A 17,575-nucleotide genomic window follows, 5' to 3' on the forward strand; every position below is an offset into this window, starting at 1 on the left:
CAACACCTTGCATCAGACTTTTTAAAAATTAATTTTATTTTTATTGTAAAGGTAGATACACAGAGAGAAGGAGAGACAGAAAGAAATCTTTCATGTGTTGGTTCTCCAAATGGCTGCAAAGGTCAGAGCTGAACCTATCTGAAGCTAGGAGCCAGGAGTTTCATCTGGGTCTCCCTCATGGGTGCAGTCCCAAGGCTTTGGGCCATCCTAAACTGCTTTCCCAGGGCAGAAGCAGGGAGCTGGATGGGAAGTAGAATAGCTGGGACATGAACTGGTGCCCTTATGCAATCCTGACTTGTGCAAGGTAAGGATTTAGCCACTGAGGCATTGTACCAGACCTGAATCAGACATTTTAATTACGAATTTGGGGGGGACTAGAGTGATTAACAGTTTGTTTTCAACCTAGATGAAAAACTTGAATATAACATATTTTATACAGGATCGGAAGAACCAATCCCACCTTTATATCAATGTAGGGATACAGAGAAAGACAAATATAATTAAAGTTGTTGTAGAGATAAAAGCAAGTGAAAAGAGTCTAATTGGACAAGTGATCATGGGTCCTAGTTGTATTGATTTGAATTGTGCCTCCACCACATTGTATTTGAGGAGATTCAGAGGAGTTGACAAGAATTGTCCAAGTGGAAACAAATAATTTATACTTCTGTTCAGATAAATAATTCCTCCATGTTATAGTTTGAGTTATTTTGAATTACTCCATGGATATGTGACTGATTGATAAACAGAGACTTCCTATTTGACTGAATGACCATAAACTTGACAGATGAAAGTTAGATTGTTGTCATGAGGACTTGGGAGTCAAAGCCATATGGTTTGACTTTTAGGATGGGTCCAAAGTGTAAGAACATTTATAGCTCTGTGAATGCTCATTGAAGAGCACTCACTGCAGAGGTGTTTACAGTTCAGGCTCACAATACATTAGTTTGTGGATGTCAGCTTCTCATTCCACTTACATCAATTTTTCCTTAAAGATTTCATGACCAAAGTGATCAAAGAGATAATGGAAAAATGTATGGGTTCAGCAATATGCACTTGCCCTCACCATGGAGGGTCTGGTTATCTATGACCTTTGCTGAGTAATCAGTGTCCCAGTAGATACCCCACATAGTGAAATATCTAGGTATAGACTGTGGATTGATTAAATTGGACCCCTGTTACGATGGAAGGAAGAGCAATTTGTACTCACTGAAACTGATGCTTATTTTTGAGTGTTTGTTTCCTTTATTCACTATGTCTCTACAAGTATCAGTGTCTTGTTCTTCAATGACAACAGCATCTCCAAGTTATCCTTCCTTTAAATTATCTAAGTTTAAAAATTAACAAGGTCATAAGAGAAAAAAAATGTGTTCTGAGCCTGTTTCAAGGTAAAGACTAAAAGATAACTAAAAGGTAACTAAAGATAAGTGTAATTTTGACTGGGTCCTGGATGAGGAGTAACATCTAAAAGAACATTATTAGAACAATTGAAGAAAACTGAGTATGGTTTACATATCATATAATAATACTGAATGATTATCAAATATCATATGATATTACATAAAACAATGTTATGAGGCCAGCATTGTGGCATAATTGTCAAAGATACCTCCAGTGACTCTGGGATCCCAATGGGCACCAGCTTGTGCCCTTGCTGTAGTATCTATGATTCAGGAAAATCAGTGGAAGATGACCCAAGTGTTTAGGGCCTTGCTGCTTGCTTGGGAGACCTAGAAGAAGCTCCTGGGTTCTAGCTTTGGCCTTGCCCAACCTTGATCATTGCAACCATCTGGGGAGTGAAACAGCAGGTGAAAGGCCTCTGTCTGTCTTCTCCCTCTAAGTTTTTCAAATAAATACACAAATATACATTTTAAAATGTCTTTGTTCTTAGGAAAAACAACGTAAGGTACTTCGGAAAAATATATCTTTAATTTATCTCAAATGGTCATGTACTTATAGATTATATAGATGGATATGGAGAGACAAAAATACAGCAAAACACAAACCACTGGGTTATCTAGGTGAAAAAAAAATTGTGTTCATTGTTCTGTTCTTTAAACTTGTAGGGTTAAAGAATGACTTGGAACTGAGAAGCTACGGACTGTAGCATGTTTCGTGGTAGGAATATTTGACCTAAGAAACAGAAACAGGAGAAAAACTACTAAGATATAATCAGTAGGTTTCAAAGATTTGAGAGGCCTGAAGTTCTGATTATGCATAATAGAAATTTCTGGGTAAGAGGTGATTACAATCATTCAGAGAATGAAGTATATAATACGGCTGGTACTTGGTAACCTACAGTAAGAAGTGCCACAATGCAAAAATAAAGGAAATCTTTATTTTCTTTTGAGCATTCGCATTAGATACATAATGGAGAGCACAGAAGTTGATAAAAGTCACTAAAACAATGGTATTAGTTTCTAATTTTTGAAGATATGATTGGAACCTAACGTTTCCAAAGAGGAGGTCTCTTCATCAATGGAAACATCCCTCCCAGGAGACACTGGATAGGAAGCATCAAATATTCTCATTCTCTGTCAAAATGATCTTGATTGAGAAGTTAGAATGTCAAGTATTTTCTTCACATTGGAAAATTCACCCCTCCAATTCCCTTTATTCAGATTTCAAGCTTTTAAGCAATCTTCTGTTATTTGCAGGTTCTACATTGCAGTCTCTTCCAGTATTTGAGTCCCTGTGAACATTGTTTCTCAATTTAGTCAAGAACCTGAATTCTGAGTTGCATTTTCATCTTCCAAGCCTGAATAATGTTAGTATGTTTGGTGAGCTGGCTAAAACCAAAACAGCTAGCTAAAACAAGTGTCATGTAGCAGATTCCTTTGGGGCCCTCAATCTTAACCAATATCTTATATGTCAGTCCTAATACCAGCTGCTGGCACCTGCATTTCTTGCTCTAACCAGCTGGGGATGCCAGTCCGCATCACAGCAAGCCAGCATGATGAGGATAACTATGTCACACTCTCACACTAAACCATGCAGTGCTCCATACTAGCTCCCAGTCTCCCAATAAAAGCACAAATCCCAATTTCCCCAACTAGATGTTTGATAAAGTGCTGTCTTGGTTGCCTCCCTTTGCTAACTCACATCTTTCTTTTTTTTTTCCTCAGTAAATTGCTTTATTATCATATCTTTATTTCCTCATCAAATAAATTATCTCTCAAATAAATTACTTTTACTCGAATCATCTCATTTGTCAACATTTATTGAGCATTTATTACATGACAGTCACATCGTTAGCATCACCTTGTTTACTGATTAATTGCAATATCATCTCATTTGCAAAGGAATCAAAGCTCAGAAATGTTGAGCAGCTGGCCCAACATGACATAACTAGGAGAGGGTATGCTGGAAAGGGGTAACGGTCTCCATGGTTAAAATGGCTGGCTCTGGTTCCCAGATGCCCAATATTGAACTCAACACTATGGAAAACAGGTTTTCTGTTTAGGGTAACAATTTGAGAATCTTCTTATTATTTAGTATTGCTATTAAGCAATGAAAAAAGGATTATTGAATGACTGAGAAAACACTTCAATTAAATGTCACTTCTGAAGTTTAGAAAAATTCTATTTCCTGGGTAAGCAATGTGCTATAAGAAATGCGTACACACACACACACACACACACACATACACAATTTCATGTTCCACATATCCCTGACTATACTCTAGGTTTTCTAGCTTTCAGCTGTGAGACATGATCTATTTACCTTTTCTAGTTAGAATTAAGACTAAAAATCCACATAACGAAAATCACCCATATTTTGTGGGAGAAGCCATGAAATTTATTTAAGCAGCTGGTACCTAATAAATGCAGAGATTCAATTTGTGGATTTAAACTGTCATTTTAGGAACGTGCGTTAAGTACTGAAAATACAGACACACTCAGTATCATGCTTAGCAAGTACATTAAAAAAGCACATTTAATGCTATGAACAGTAATGGTATCTTTATTACAATTTTACTATCCTTAAAAATCTTGGGTTTTCTATACTATAATGCTTCTTTAATGTTACAAAACTTTTAAGCGTTAAGATTCTAAAATTCTATTTGAAGCAATGTCAGAAAGTTTCCATAATAAAATTTACCCTTATCATAAAACTTTGTAGCTTGTCCATCAGTGTCAGGTAAGACTTTTAAAAGTATTGCTTGTCAATTGCAATTGATAATCACGATTCTTCTCTAGTGAGATATTTTCTTTAGTTGAGAGATCCTGGAAAAAAATACACATGTATATCACCCTGACACTAAAATTTCAGTGAATCAATTCATGTTGTTAGCTTTTTAAAATTGTGTTATAATCCCTACTTGAATCAGTATGATACATATGTAAAACAGTATTACACATTTGGATGTAGTGTGATGTCAAAGAATGTGAAGAGTTGCTTCACTGATTTGAGTGGGTCTGTTTTATTCACAATAGCTCAGCTTAGCAGCAGCAGCCATAGCTGGTAGTCAGTGACATGCTTCCCTTTAGCGCCTTCTCTCCAGTTGAGTTAAGGCAGACACAAAGAGATTGAAATGGGCCAGGTTAAAGCATGATCTGAGAAAATTTTCAGGTTTTCACTGAAATGACTTAATAGGTAGCCTTGGATACTGGAATGATTAGTGCAAATCAGTGTCTGAATAACTCACAAAAAGGACTCCATAGACTGTCTTGTTCAAAGTCTTCATTTTCATTTTACACATCACATGTTAAGCTTCTGAAACTAAAAGACACACTCATTATTACTTACCTCGTTAAGTAGAGTTCATAGGGTAAGATTTCTTATAATAAATTAACATGCTTGGCTTTTCTGTCTCTCCTGGATTTTTATAGGCAGGTACATCTGCATCTTGGTATCCTTGCTTGACATAGCTGGGAAGTGAAACAGCCAAAGGACAAGCTGGTATGCTATTACAGTAAGAGGTCCTCTGCCAGGATCTGTGTTTTTCTTCTATCTTTACACCCCCAAGAGTTGATTCCTTTATGCTTTTAAACATTTTGTAAGACTAAGTCAGGTTTTGGTCATTGGCACAGGTACTGGAAACCCTCCTCTTTCAGGGAACTTAAGGGGAGTCAGAAGTGTAAGTCTGCACACCCAGAGCATGCAGGCCATGCACAACAGGAGGAAGGGCCAGACGGAAGAGCAACAAACAAGCTTGGGTTGACCAGATGCTTCTCAAACGTGGTGCTAGAAAGAACTGCATGCCAAAGGTCTCTAAGGGAAATGTGTATGCACTGCTCCAGCAAAGGGTTTGCACTGGGGTATGGAGCAGATGGGGTTGGGAGGCAGGGACCACACCAAACTGGCTTGTTCTGGAGTTCAGATGTTCACAAGGCCCTGTGACTCGGTTAAGAAAGGGAGCAATGGGCCCGGCACAGTAGCCTAGCGGCTGAAGTCCTTGCCTCGCATGCGCCAGGATCTCATATGGTCACTGGTTCTAATCCCGGCATACCCACTTCCCATCCAGCTCCCTGCTTGTGATCTGGGAAAGCAGTGGAGGACGGCTCGAAGTATTGGGACCCTGCACCTGTGTGGGAGACCTGGAAGAGGTCCTGGCTTTGGATCGGTGCAGTTGTGGCTATTTGGGCAGTGATACAGTGGACAAGAAGATCTCTGTTTTTCCAAGACTCTGTGTATCCTACTTTCCAATTAAAAAAAGAAATCTTGAAAACGTATTGTTGACTGTGTGATGGCTTAATGGCTAAATTCTCCCATATGGCACTGGTTCATGTCCTAGCTGCTCCACTTCCCATCCGGCTCTCTGCTTATGGCCTGGGAAAGCAGCAGAGAATGGCCCAGAGTCTGGTGATCCTGCATCTGTGTGGGATACCCGGAAGAAACTCCTAGCTCTTCTCTTGGATTGGTTCAACTCTGGCTGTTTCAGCCACTTGGGCAGTGAACCAGTGCATGGAAGATCCTTTTCTTCTCTCCATATGTCAGACCTGCCCTTCCAGTAAAAATAAATGTTTTTTTTTAATAAGTCTGGAGGGGGAGGGGACTTGAGGAGGGGCTAAGGGAAATCCCAGGGCCTATAAAAGGGTATCATCCAATGATAATAAAAAAGAAGAGAAAAAAGTAACTTATGATGAGGGTATTCAGTAATGAAGTAATACGTACATGGAGTAGCATTTTGATGGGCATAGGGAATGCTGCAGTGGATGAGACAATCTGGTTCTTTTCTGGGATTTACAGCATAAGAAGGGACAAACCAGTAAGTGTGCAACAAAGACAGTCACAATGGGATTATACAGGTGGAAACGTACACTATAATGACTGTGATAACCCCAGTAAAGCTTATTACCATATAATTCAATATTTGTCATGCACCAGGCACTAAAAACTTTATATATACTATCTGCTCATTTTCACACAGTAGGTAATAGTTATCTTTATAGACCTCTCAAATCTTTTCAAGAGATTTCCCACTGCATTCAGTTTAAATACTCAAGTTCTAAAGCTACGTAATTCTCTGGGCTGTGACCCACCATTTCTCCAAGCTTATGTTCAATTCTCTTTTTCTTCTCTAACTACAGCTGTCCTCCTAGCTTTTCCTTGACAGCTGTAAGCACCTTTTGGGGCGGGGGGCACAGGGCTTTCTATGCCCAGAACCTTCTTTCCTCTATATTCCCACAATTTATTTCTTTAATTCTGCCCAAGCCCTGTGTCGCTGTCCTGCAGTGATGGCCTTGGTGCACGGAGCTGATAATAACACGCATGGATTCTGACTGATGGTCAAAAGCTGAAATTTATTAGTGGCATCAGACTTTATACACTGAGGGCCATACAGGATAAGGGAGGAGGTACTGAGCTTATCAATAAAATCCATCAACTGTTTCTATGCTTTTGTTTGGAACTCCTTTGCTTTGTACACCCAAGTGTTCTCTTTCACATGCTGCCCACTCAGCTGTTCTCATACAAATGATATCCATTTAGCTATATGGATGGTACACACTCAGTTTTCATACAAATATTATCCCTATCAATTGTAATCCTGTGCTCCCTGACTTTCTAGGGTCACAGTGTCCCTTTACAGCCCTGCTTAAATGGGATCTTTTCAATTAACCCTTCTGTGGCCAACCTGCATGATGTAGTCATCTCTATGCCCTTTGCATCTCTGTTTCTCCTTAATACCTGCCACATTCTTGCATAGCATGTATGTTGGTTTTTTTCCTCCACTATATTATAAGCTCCATGAAGGCAGGCTGTTTCATTCACTGCTATATTCTTGGCACCAGAACCTGGCACACTTATCTACTCAATAAATATGTACTAAATAGAATGAAGGTCCTGGGAGTTATTATTAATGCCCTCTCCCCCCGGTTGTGTTTTTGATGAGGAAACACAGGCACCAATTTTAGGTTTAAATCTGGCATGTCACAAATGGGATTTGTGTGTGATTTTAAAAAAAGCCGAGACTGCATGAAGTATTAAAGAACAGCTATTTACTTTATCATAATTCTGAAGTTTGTGAAGGTCAAGCTCAAGATGCTGGCAGGTGCAGCACCTGAGGCGGCCTGTCCTCTGCTTGTACAGCACCTCCCTGCTGCCTGCAATGGAAAAAGGGAATGCTGTCTTCTCCAGAAGCCACAGAAGGACAACAGAGGGCCCAAACGGGTCCAGCATGGTAGCCTAGTGGCTAAAGTCCTAGCCTTGCATGCACTAGGATCTCATATGGGCTCTGGTTTGTGTCTTGGCTTTTCTACTTTCCATCCAGCTCCCTGCTTCTGGGCTGAGTAAGCAGGGGAGGATGGCTCAAAGCCTTGGGAAGCCTGCACCCATGTGAGACCTGGAAGAACTTCCTGGCTCCTGGCTTCAGATTGGCTCAGCTCTGGCTGTTGTGACCATTGGGGAGTGAACCAGGGGATGAAGATCTCTCTCTCTCTGTAGATCTCAGTTTCCAATAATACACACACACACACACACTCCAAAAAACAGAGCCCGACCTAATTTCCTCCACGTACTTGCTAAGGGCACTGACCCCCTGTGAGGGCAGAGCCCTCATGACTAACCTGCTCTCACAAGTCCCACCTGTTTTACCTGCACGACGGGTGTTAAGTTTCTACATGATTTCTGAAGGTGATACCATCATTCAAACCACAGCACCCTCCAACACTGCTCCCCATGTCAAACGCTCTCCAGTCATCAGTAGCAGATAGAGCACCAGCAGCTTTCCGTTCTCTTGGACTAGTAACTGGGAGTTACACACATCACTTCTGTCCACATTCCATTGATCAAACCTAGTGCTACCGTCACATGCAGTTTATCACCTGCAACCACGTGTCCGGCTGCAGATTTTCCTACTCTGAAGAAGGGGACAGGGCTCAGGAGTCAGCATGCAAGAAATCTCACAGGTTTCTGATACACACCTCGAGCCTAACACTGCCAATGCTAAACTCATACTTGATCTGAAACAAAACAAAACAAAAGCCTGTTCCTCTGCAGTTTTCTCTGTCTCAGTGAAAGGCAGGAAATGGAACAAACTTAGTTTGCATTTGACATCCACTTAGGGCTCAGACATACTGTTATCTCTCAGGCTTAGGCATCTTTTATCTTCTGAGGTACATTCGGATATTTAGCAACATTTGTGGACCAAAGTTATCACCTTAGAAATTGGCCTGCCATAGACTTACTGAAGTTTGAGTCTCACCTGAGGCTGCCTTCGCAGGACCAGAGGAAATCACTCTATGGGCTGTGTAAGGCCTGTTGGCCTGGTCCTCATCCCTGGAATGCTGAGTGATATCACATTCAAGATTTAGACTTGAGCTTTGACTGAAATGGTGGAGGAAAAATCTACATAAATGGTACTGGAAGAGAATATTTAACACGGCAGGAAAGGAGAACCAAGTTTTGGACAAGAGGATTCTCTATAGGAGACTTGACAAGCAAGACATTGGGTCAGAGGAGACCAAGTAACAGAACCAAGGGAGCAGTTTCCAGGAGGTGATGGTTAGCAACATGGGACACTGCAGAGAAGTCTGAAACCATAAAAACTGAGAAACAGCCACTGTGGTAGGCAATATATTCATGAAAATGGAAGCAGATGCTAAATTCTGGTAATTACAGAGGAAACTGGAAGGAAATGGTCAAATGTACATTCATCTATTAAACAGGAGGGACAAAACCAACAGAAGGAAAAAGTGAACTAGTAAGACTCTGGGTGTTGCCTCTGTGCACGAACTAGCTACAGAAAAAAGATTGGTTCATTCTTTAAGACAACAGGTTGGGGCTGGTGTGGTGGCAGAGTAGATTAAGCCTATGCCTTTGGGGCTGGGATCCCATATGGGGTACTGCTCTACTTCCAAAGCAGCTCCCCGATAATGCGCCTGGGAAAGTAGCTGATGATGGTTCAAGTCCTTGGGTCCTTGCACCCTTGTGGGAGACCTGCAAAAATTCCAGGTTCCTGGCTTTGGACTGACCCAGCCCTAGTGGTTGTAGCCACTTGCCGAGTGAACCAGCATATTGAAGATCTCTCTTTCTCTGCTTCTCCTTTTTTCTCTGTTCATCTGCCTTTCAAGTAAATCTTAAAACAACAACAAAAACTAGGTCAGGAGCAATACAAATTTAGACAGCACTGTAGGAATAAGGTGGAATTCATGCCTGACACGTATAATGCTAAATAATGATACAGATAATACTATGTTCCTGCCACCATTTATTGCTACTATATTAATATTTAACAAGCACTTGCATGTCAGACAGTGCTCTCTATGGAGCTAATTCTGTTTCAATTTTATTTCTTTTTTTTTCAAAGATTTATTTTTATTGGAGAGGCACATCAAGCTTATGGAGAGAAGAGATGACGATTTTGTCTGCTGGTTCACTCCCCAAATGGCTGTGACAGCTAAAGCTGAGCTGATCTAAAGCCAGGAGACAGGAATTTCTTCTGGATCTCCCACATGGGTGCAGGGTCCCAAGGCTTTGGACTGTTCTTGCCTGCTTTCCCAGGACATACGCAAGCAGATGGGTGAGAAGTGGAGAGCTGGGACATGAACCAGGTGAGGATTGATGCTGCGCCCTCAATGTTATTTCTTAAACACCAGGAGCTCCTGCCATAGTGAAGCCTAAGTCTGTGAACAGTTAAGTGTGTAACACTTTGTTGTAGCTTACAGACAGCATCTGAATATCATCTAATTACATCTGACCATTTTCTCTTCCATGCTGTCAGCTGACTTCTGACCCACCCAGGATATGCTAGATGTAACAGGCTAACTCTCCAATTTCAAGGACTGGCATCCCATACCAATGCTGGTTTGTGTCCAGCTTCTCCGCTTCTGATCCAATTAGCTGCTAATGGCCTGGGAAAGCAGCAGAGGATGGTCCAGGTTGCTGGGCCCCTGCATTCACATGGGAGACTTGATGAAGTTCCTGGCTTCGGATTGGTCCAACTCTAACTTGTGGCCATTTGTTGAGTGAACCAGCAGATTGAAGATCTTTCTTTGTGTCTCCTCTCTGTACATCTGCCTTTCCAATAATAAATAAATCTTAAAAAAGGTGAACTTGATTCATCTGCTGTGGCCCACTTCAACAGTAATTCTTGAGCCAACAAAGCATCCCTGTGAGAACCCAGTCTCATCAGAATTTAAAATGTTTGGTGATAAAAACAAACAAACAAACAAACAAACAAACAAACTATAGTTTCACCAGATTCATAGTAGCAGCTATTCCCGCGGAGTGGCAGGCTATTCTGAATGAATGCCCACAATTCTCCAGGTTCCATTTCCTCTTCAACTCTAGAGCTCTCCAGGACAGGGACTGAGACTGTGAAGCTGTTTTGTTTCCCAAAGCCTGCTACACTTCTGGGTAAATCGTTGCAGTTCAAAGTTTGCTCAAAGCATTAATGCACATGCTTATTAAATCAAATTGCTTCTTTTACAGAAAGAATAATTTTAAGAAATTTATTAGACACTATCGAGGTTCATTGTGACTCAAGGTTTTGCTGCTCACTTAATGAAGTTACTTTCTTGGGAAAACAAAAACATGTGACTAAAACAGAAGAAAAAAAAAGCTTCATCTACCTAATTAAACACTAGCTGTGTTCTAAGAATTCCTGACATTATTCACATTGTAATTTCTACACGAACTTTATACATTTGAAAATGGATAAAGTGGGTTCATGAATGTGTGTCACATACAATAGAAATATTTAATGTTCATGAACTAAACGTGGTATGTGGAAGTCCTCCAGACCCTGGAAGACTTTGGCTACTTTCAGATCTTATGGAAAAATCAGATAGTCATTTGGTTAACAGCCCACTCCCTTGAGTCTTTAAATTTTTCTGTAACATGGAGATTTCTGCCACATTTTTATACACCAGCCTGTTATAATGCCACATTTAATCTAATCAAGTTCTACTTAAGAGCAAGAATAGCTCAAATAATCACCATGCTAGCAACGTTCTGTCGCAATTGTTCTATCAAGTTTTTATATTTTCATTTTTTGGTAGCTTACAAAGATAAACACGAGAGTATAATTTTAACTATTTTCTTCCATGAAATGTCACAGCAGTCTCCAAATGCAGATCTCGAATATGGATGGGGAAAAATAACAACAAAATCAGGCGCAGAATTAAAATATCCTAAAACTTGTCATGGCTTATATTGTACAAATCTTATGTTCTTGACTATATTAAATAAAAAAAAAAAGAGGCTGTAAGAATGACAGTTAAAAACACATGGCTACCGTTTGACATAAAAATTCATTAAAAACTGAGTGTTGGCTGACTATATTTCAGGTTTATCAGCAAGCCTTGAGGTTATGAACTGGGATTCTCTTAAAGCTTTGCTCGCAAGTGCTACAAAGCCATTAATAGTAAAAATACAGAAAACCTCTTACAACAAAATGATGACCTTGTTACCAGACCTGAGGACACGTAGCCTTAAATGCGTTCAGCTGCCACATGAATCAAAATTGTCCGGCTGGGGTCGGCCAGGCTACTCAAAATCAAAGCTGCAGGAGGTGGGCTTCCCGTTCCTGGATACACTAGTGACACAACCTGCATCGCCAAGAGGCCCAAGCAGATGACCTTGGTCTCCCGAAAGCTGGCACGCACCCTCGGGCGGCCGACGTAGTGTTTACAAGGGCAGCTCCGGGTGCAAAGGGGCTGGGGTCGGAGCTGGAGTGCGCCCACTTGTTCAACCAGGTCAGAGCCGTCCCTCTGTGGGGCCAATCCGGGGGCCCCTCCGGCTCCCTCGGGGGGCGGCCCTCCACTACAGCTCCTTTCTTTTTGACGGGCTGCAGACAACACGAGCTAACAGCCGGCTCCTTGTACCCGGTCCCAAGATGGCGATCTGCCCCACGGGGACTCCCGAAGGAGCCGCGGACCACCTCTCCTTCCCAGCCGCCCCTGCGCCGGCCGCGACGGCCCGGCGGGAGGCGGGGGCAGAGCCAGCGCCCGTGGGAGGGGCGGAGCGTGGCGTCCTCCCGCGCGCGCCGCCCGGCCCCGCCCCGCGTCCTCGCGTCCGGGCCCGGAGCCCTCGCCCGTCCGGGAGGCGCGCGCTGCCTGCCGGGATACTCCGCCCGCCCAGCCAGTCCTCCCGTCTTGCGCCGCGGTCGCGAGATCCGTGTTTCTTCCAAGATGGTGGCTCGGGGATCGGGGTGACTCTAGGAGACGACAGGGCCTTCTCTTCCCCTTCGCCGCGACCCCCCCGGACACTTCCCCCTTCGCTCGCTCGCGCATCCCGCCGCCGCGTTAGCCGGCCGCCGGCCCAGGCGCTCGTCCTCTGCCCCGGCTGACGCCTCACCTCCGTCGACCCCGCGCTCACGGCGGCAGCGGGCGGCGGCGCCTCCCCCGGCTCCTCGTCGGAGTAGCTCGCGGCCTGCAGCCCCTGCCAGGAGGGCCCCGCAGCCCCCCACCCCCCAGCGTGGACACACCGCGGCGGCCAGCGACGGACGGCGGGTCTTCGGCGGTCCCGGCCTCGGTTTCCGGAGAAGGCAGCGCGGGTCCCGCATGAGCCCCGGCGGTGGCGGCAGCGAAAGGGAACGAGGCGGTGGCGGGCGGAGGCGGCGGGCGAGGGCGACGACGACCAGTGCGGCGGCCGCAGCTGCGAGGGCCGCAGCCCAGGCGCGGGGGCGACGACAGGTCAGTGTCGCTGCGGACGCGGCCCGGGCGCCGCTCCCTCCCCCTCCGGGGCCCGCGCTGGCGAGGGGAGGCACCCCTGCCCCCACCCCTGGGGGCGCGTGGTCCGGAGGGGCCAGTGCCAGCACAAGGCCCCTGCTGGCCGCGGCTGCCGCAGCCTAAACTGTCAGTGGTGGCTGAGCGCCGGAGGCAGGGTTTTGTCGCCGGGGCTGGGCGGGACGTGCAGGGCGTCGAGAACCGGGCCTGCATGGAGCGAGGGGCCCCGAGCACGATAGGGCCCCCGGTGGAGAAGGGCAGGCCATTTTCGTCAATGGTGAACCCTTTTTTCTCGGCCTTGTGAAATTCTACTTATTCATTTACTTATTTTCTTGGGTGTGTGTGTGGGGGGGTGGTCTCTGAAGGGAAGACATATTTAGATGTGCGCTTGGTCGGCTGGGGTTTTGGGGTGGGTTTGGTGGAGAGAGAGGGCAGATGGAGTGGTGTGTCAAAGCTGAGGCTCTGCTCGCGGGCTGCTCATTTGTTGCTGGTCAGTAGGATTCTGAAGTTGACCGTGAGTTACTGGGTTCGCCAAGAAGGCTGTGTCAAGCGCACACCTGCAAGCAGATGATCTTTTATTTATGTACTTATTTCTACCCCGCCCCCCCCACTTGAGAAAATGGAAAGCAGTGTTTGCTTGTGTTGGTGCGGAGGCTTTTACTGGTAAAGCAGGACTCGAATGTGCCAAGTGCTTTAGTCCGGAAAATTTAAAAAAATTTTTTTTTTAATATTTTGATATGGACACTGGTTGGTTAAGTGTAGGATCCTGTAAAAATGATTTAGCCTCTCGATCTTTTGTGGCTTTTTATGGTCAAGCGAAAATAGAAACAGCTTAAAATCTGTTTGAGGTTGTATTTATTAAGTGGCAAGGATGCTGTTCAGAATGCACTCCAGTACGTGGGATTTACACTGCACGTTTATTCCCAGTCATAAAGGAATATGGGTACGACCAATAATCTGGGGTGATTTCTCCATCTGTGATATTGACAGGTCCAGCAGAATGATTCCAGAGGCTTGTGAAGAGCAAAGGGGCTTAGAGAAATACGGCCCTTAAATCCAGCTGTTAAGTTATGTATCTAAGACAGGTAGGGACCCATTGGATCTTTTAGAATACATTGTGCAAGTGGGGTAAGAACCTTGTTTTTCTTCACGCCTCTGACTCATAGTACTCCATCTAAGAGATTATTTGGTAACTCATGTAAAATTTGTGATTTAGGAGAGATAAAAATATCTCTCTTGGTGTGTATAGAGAAATAATTTTGAAATTACGTCCTGATTTTGAATCTCTACCACTTAGCCCTTTTTAATGAATACAGTATTACTGATGCTGTTGATAAGCCAGAATGCCTGTAAAGAAATATAAGGAAGCATGAACAGCAGGAAAAAGGACTCCAAAAATGGCTTTTAGAAGCTATTTTATGTATGAGGATTTGTAACAAATACAAGATCATGATACAAAGAAATAACTTGTAATCTTTATTTACAAAATTAGAATATAAGCTCTGAAGTCTTTGTCAATATGTAACCCAGGTTCCTTTGCCCAGTCATACGCACACCAGCCTGTGAACATTGCACCTGCCTGTCCCCGATGAGATTATGCAGAGAGAACACTCTGCTGCTTCCTCCTTAGGGTCCTCCTCACTGCGTTTGTAAGCTTTTATCTCTACTAAATTTCACTCTTTTTATGGTTTGAAAAAATAACTAAATAAAAATCCTTATCCTGTCAGAGGTGTGAGGAAAACCTATTCTTGTACCACTTAATTCGGCCCATTTACAAGATTTAGTGGGTGTATTTTTGGCCATGTGTCCTTGGGCATGTAGCATGTTATCTGTCCATCTTATTTCTTAAATCTTCAGTTATTTATGTTTCAGTTGGCCCTCTTCCCTCTTGAAAATTTTTGGTCAGTGGTATATGATCCATAACTTTGAGTTGTGCCTGAATTTTTCAGACTAAATGTTGGAAATGGTGTTTTCAAATGTCTGTTTTCTTAAATGATTACTTATTATGTTTGCTTATCTTGTACACTTTTTAAAATCTGTAAATATGCAGGCCTATGTGTGGAAGCATACTCAGTACATATGCAGTTATTTAAAAAGTTTTTTTCTGATTGTTGTGAGTTAAGACAAAATTTTCAGTAGTGTTGTTTCAGGTAAAATACTTTGATAAGCCTTAGGTGCTGTTTTTAAGATGGTTCCAGACAGCAGAGTTTGGCTAATTTTGACAGCCTTCCCCTCAGGTTAGGTGTAAACATAATAGTCAGAGACACCATGGCGTGTGCAATGGAAATAACTTTGGATTTAGGCCCTGCTTTTATAATTCTGACGTATTCTTGTTTTCTTAGTCTTGATGAGCCACAGGGCTATATGTGAAAGGGCTGGTGAAGGCACGTGACATTTGTGAGGGTTAAAGGATGCAGCGTGGCTGAGACGGGAGCACTCAGTGCTCCTCAGAGGTCTTCCCGCTGGTGTTTCTGAATGGTGGCAGAGCACCTGGATGCGTGCACTGCAGCGTGCTCCCCTTCCTGGTCTGTTTCTAATAGCAGTGCCAACTGAGGGCGAGAACTGGCGTTTACCAAATGTCTTCATCTGATTGAATGACTATTACAATGTACCATAGGTTGGGTGACTTACAGAAAACAAAACTAAGAATTGTTTTAAACAACAGATGCTTATCCCTCACAGTTCTGAAGGCCAGGGTCTCAGATCAGGCTGCTGGCTGGAAGATGAGGGCCCACCTCGTGGTCCATAGTCACCTTCTATCTCTATTGTCTCTGGTGGAAAGGTAGAGGCTTTCTGTGGGGTCTCTTTCATGAGGGCACTAATCCTATTCAAGAGGGCAGAGCCTTTTTTAGACCCCCACTTCCTAATACCTCAGATTGTGGGGTTGAGTGTTCAGCATAGGAATTTGGGGGGAGGGAGCTAAGACTGAAAGCCTACAGTATGTTTGCTTTGGTTATCAGTAAATCTGTAAATGATCAGCTAACAGTTGGCTACCTCCTGTGGCTATTATGGATAGGGCTAGATACAGGGGGTCACAGAGATAAGATGGGAGCTGTGTAGTCAGTTCATCTAGGTAACACCCCCCCTTCTTTTTTGGGGAGAAACTGTTGGAGCTGAATCATCTTCCCTTGACTGAATCCTGAGGACCTCCTACCTACCCAATACCCCTTCACCCCCACACCATCTCCCAAACTGCTCAAGACTTAACTATTTCGTTCTTTGTTCAGGTAACTCTGCACGGACATTAGCTCCTATTTTGATGCCAGCCCACTACCCAAATATCTAGCTCGTACTGTGTTATATGAAGGGACTTAGAAAACTCATGGAAAATTGAATTAAAAGATAGAATTATTTTAATGCAACATTTCTTGAAATTATACTAATGAAAGATCTTCATGAAACTGATAGCTTAAAAGACTTGCAAATATTTCAAAATTTTTGTACTCAAAATAAACCTGTAATTCTATTTTCTGTGGACTGTTTGAAGTATGTGTGTGTGTGCACACACGTGTGCTGAACTAATACGTAAATCACCTGATTTTTGAAGGGTTGCTTATTCTGTCATCTTGTGATAGTCATATTTTTTAAAAAGAGTTTATTAAATAAATAACTTTTTTTTGACCCCCCTCCCCGATTTATTTATTTCGAAGTCAGATTTGGAGAGACAGACAGAATAGTTTGTCTTCCATCTGCTGGTTCACTCTCCAAGTGGCTGCAACAACTGGATCTGGGTCAGGCAGAAGCTAGAAGGCCGAAATTTCATTTGGGTCTCCCATGTGGGTGGCAGGGACCAAGCATCTGGTCTGTTTTCCACTGTTTTTCCAAGGCTGTTAGCAAAGAGCTGGATCAAAAGTAAAGTAGCTGGACAGAAACTGGCGCTCACATGGGATTTCCTTACATGCAAAGACTTAACTTGCCATGCCACAGTTCTAACCCCAGATTCATACATTTTTTAAACCCAGGTAGGACTGTTCTTGAGGTGGACCACTGCAGTCGTTAGAAAGTTTCAAGTACAAAGCTTGGAAATGGTGCCCTCCTTTTTTTCTTTTCAAATCTTTGTTTGTTTGAAGGCTTTGTTGCAGAGTGAGGGGGTGATGGAGATCTTCCATCTGCTGGTTCACTCCTTAAATGGCCACTCCTTTTAAATGGCCACTCCTTAAATGGTCTTCATTAAGCATCTTCCCTGTGGGAGGCAGAGGGCTCCAGTGCTTGGCCCATCTTCCACTGATTTCCCTGGTATATTAGCAGGGAGCTTGATTTAAAGTGGAGAAGCCCAGATACTGAGTCCCATATGGGATGTTGGAATCACAGGTGGCACTTTAACCAGTTATGCCACAATCCTGGCTCCGAGAGTGGTATTCTTAAAAGCGCCAGGTGGCAGGTCCACATAGTCTCAGTGTTAGGGCTGCTGTTGAGGACTCTGCACATTGGTACAAGTTGTGTCCCACCTGTTGGGAAGGAGAGTT

General features: G+C 43.5%; 1 protein-coding gene across 9 annotated transcripts in view; it reads left to right on the forward strand.

The window, feature by feature from the left end:
• Positions 1 to 12,839: 12,839 nt before the first annotated feature.
• The window catches only part of UBE3A (ubiquitin protein ligase E3A), an 84,312-nt gene continuing 79,576 nt past the window's right edge, over positions 12,840 to 17,575 (forward strand). For 6 of the 9 annotated variants that reach the window (XM_058666522.1, XM_058666526.1, XM_058666524.1 and 3 more), the window contains exon 1: positions 12,840 to 13,076. The gene's annotated coding sequence lies outside the window, so the exon portion shown is untranslated. Of the gene's footprint in view, positions 13,077 to 13,183; positions 13,387 to 17,575 lie in introns of those variants that run through there. The other 3 variants (XM_058666523.1, XM_058666528.1, XM_058666530.1) reach the window with 1 other exon arrangement.

Source organism: Ochotona princeps, chromosome 6 (assembly GCF_030435755.1).
Source record: "Ochotona princeps isolate mOchPri1 chromosome 6, mOchPri1.hap1, whole genome shotgun sequence".
NCBI lineage: Eukaryota > Metazoa > Chordata > Mammalia > Lagomorpha > Ochotonidae > Ochotona > Ochotona princeps.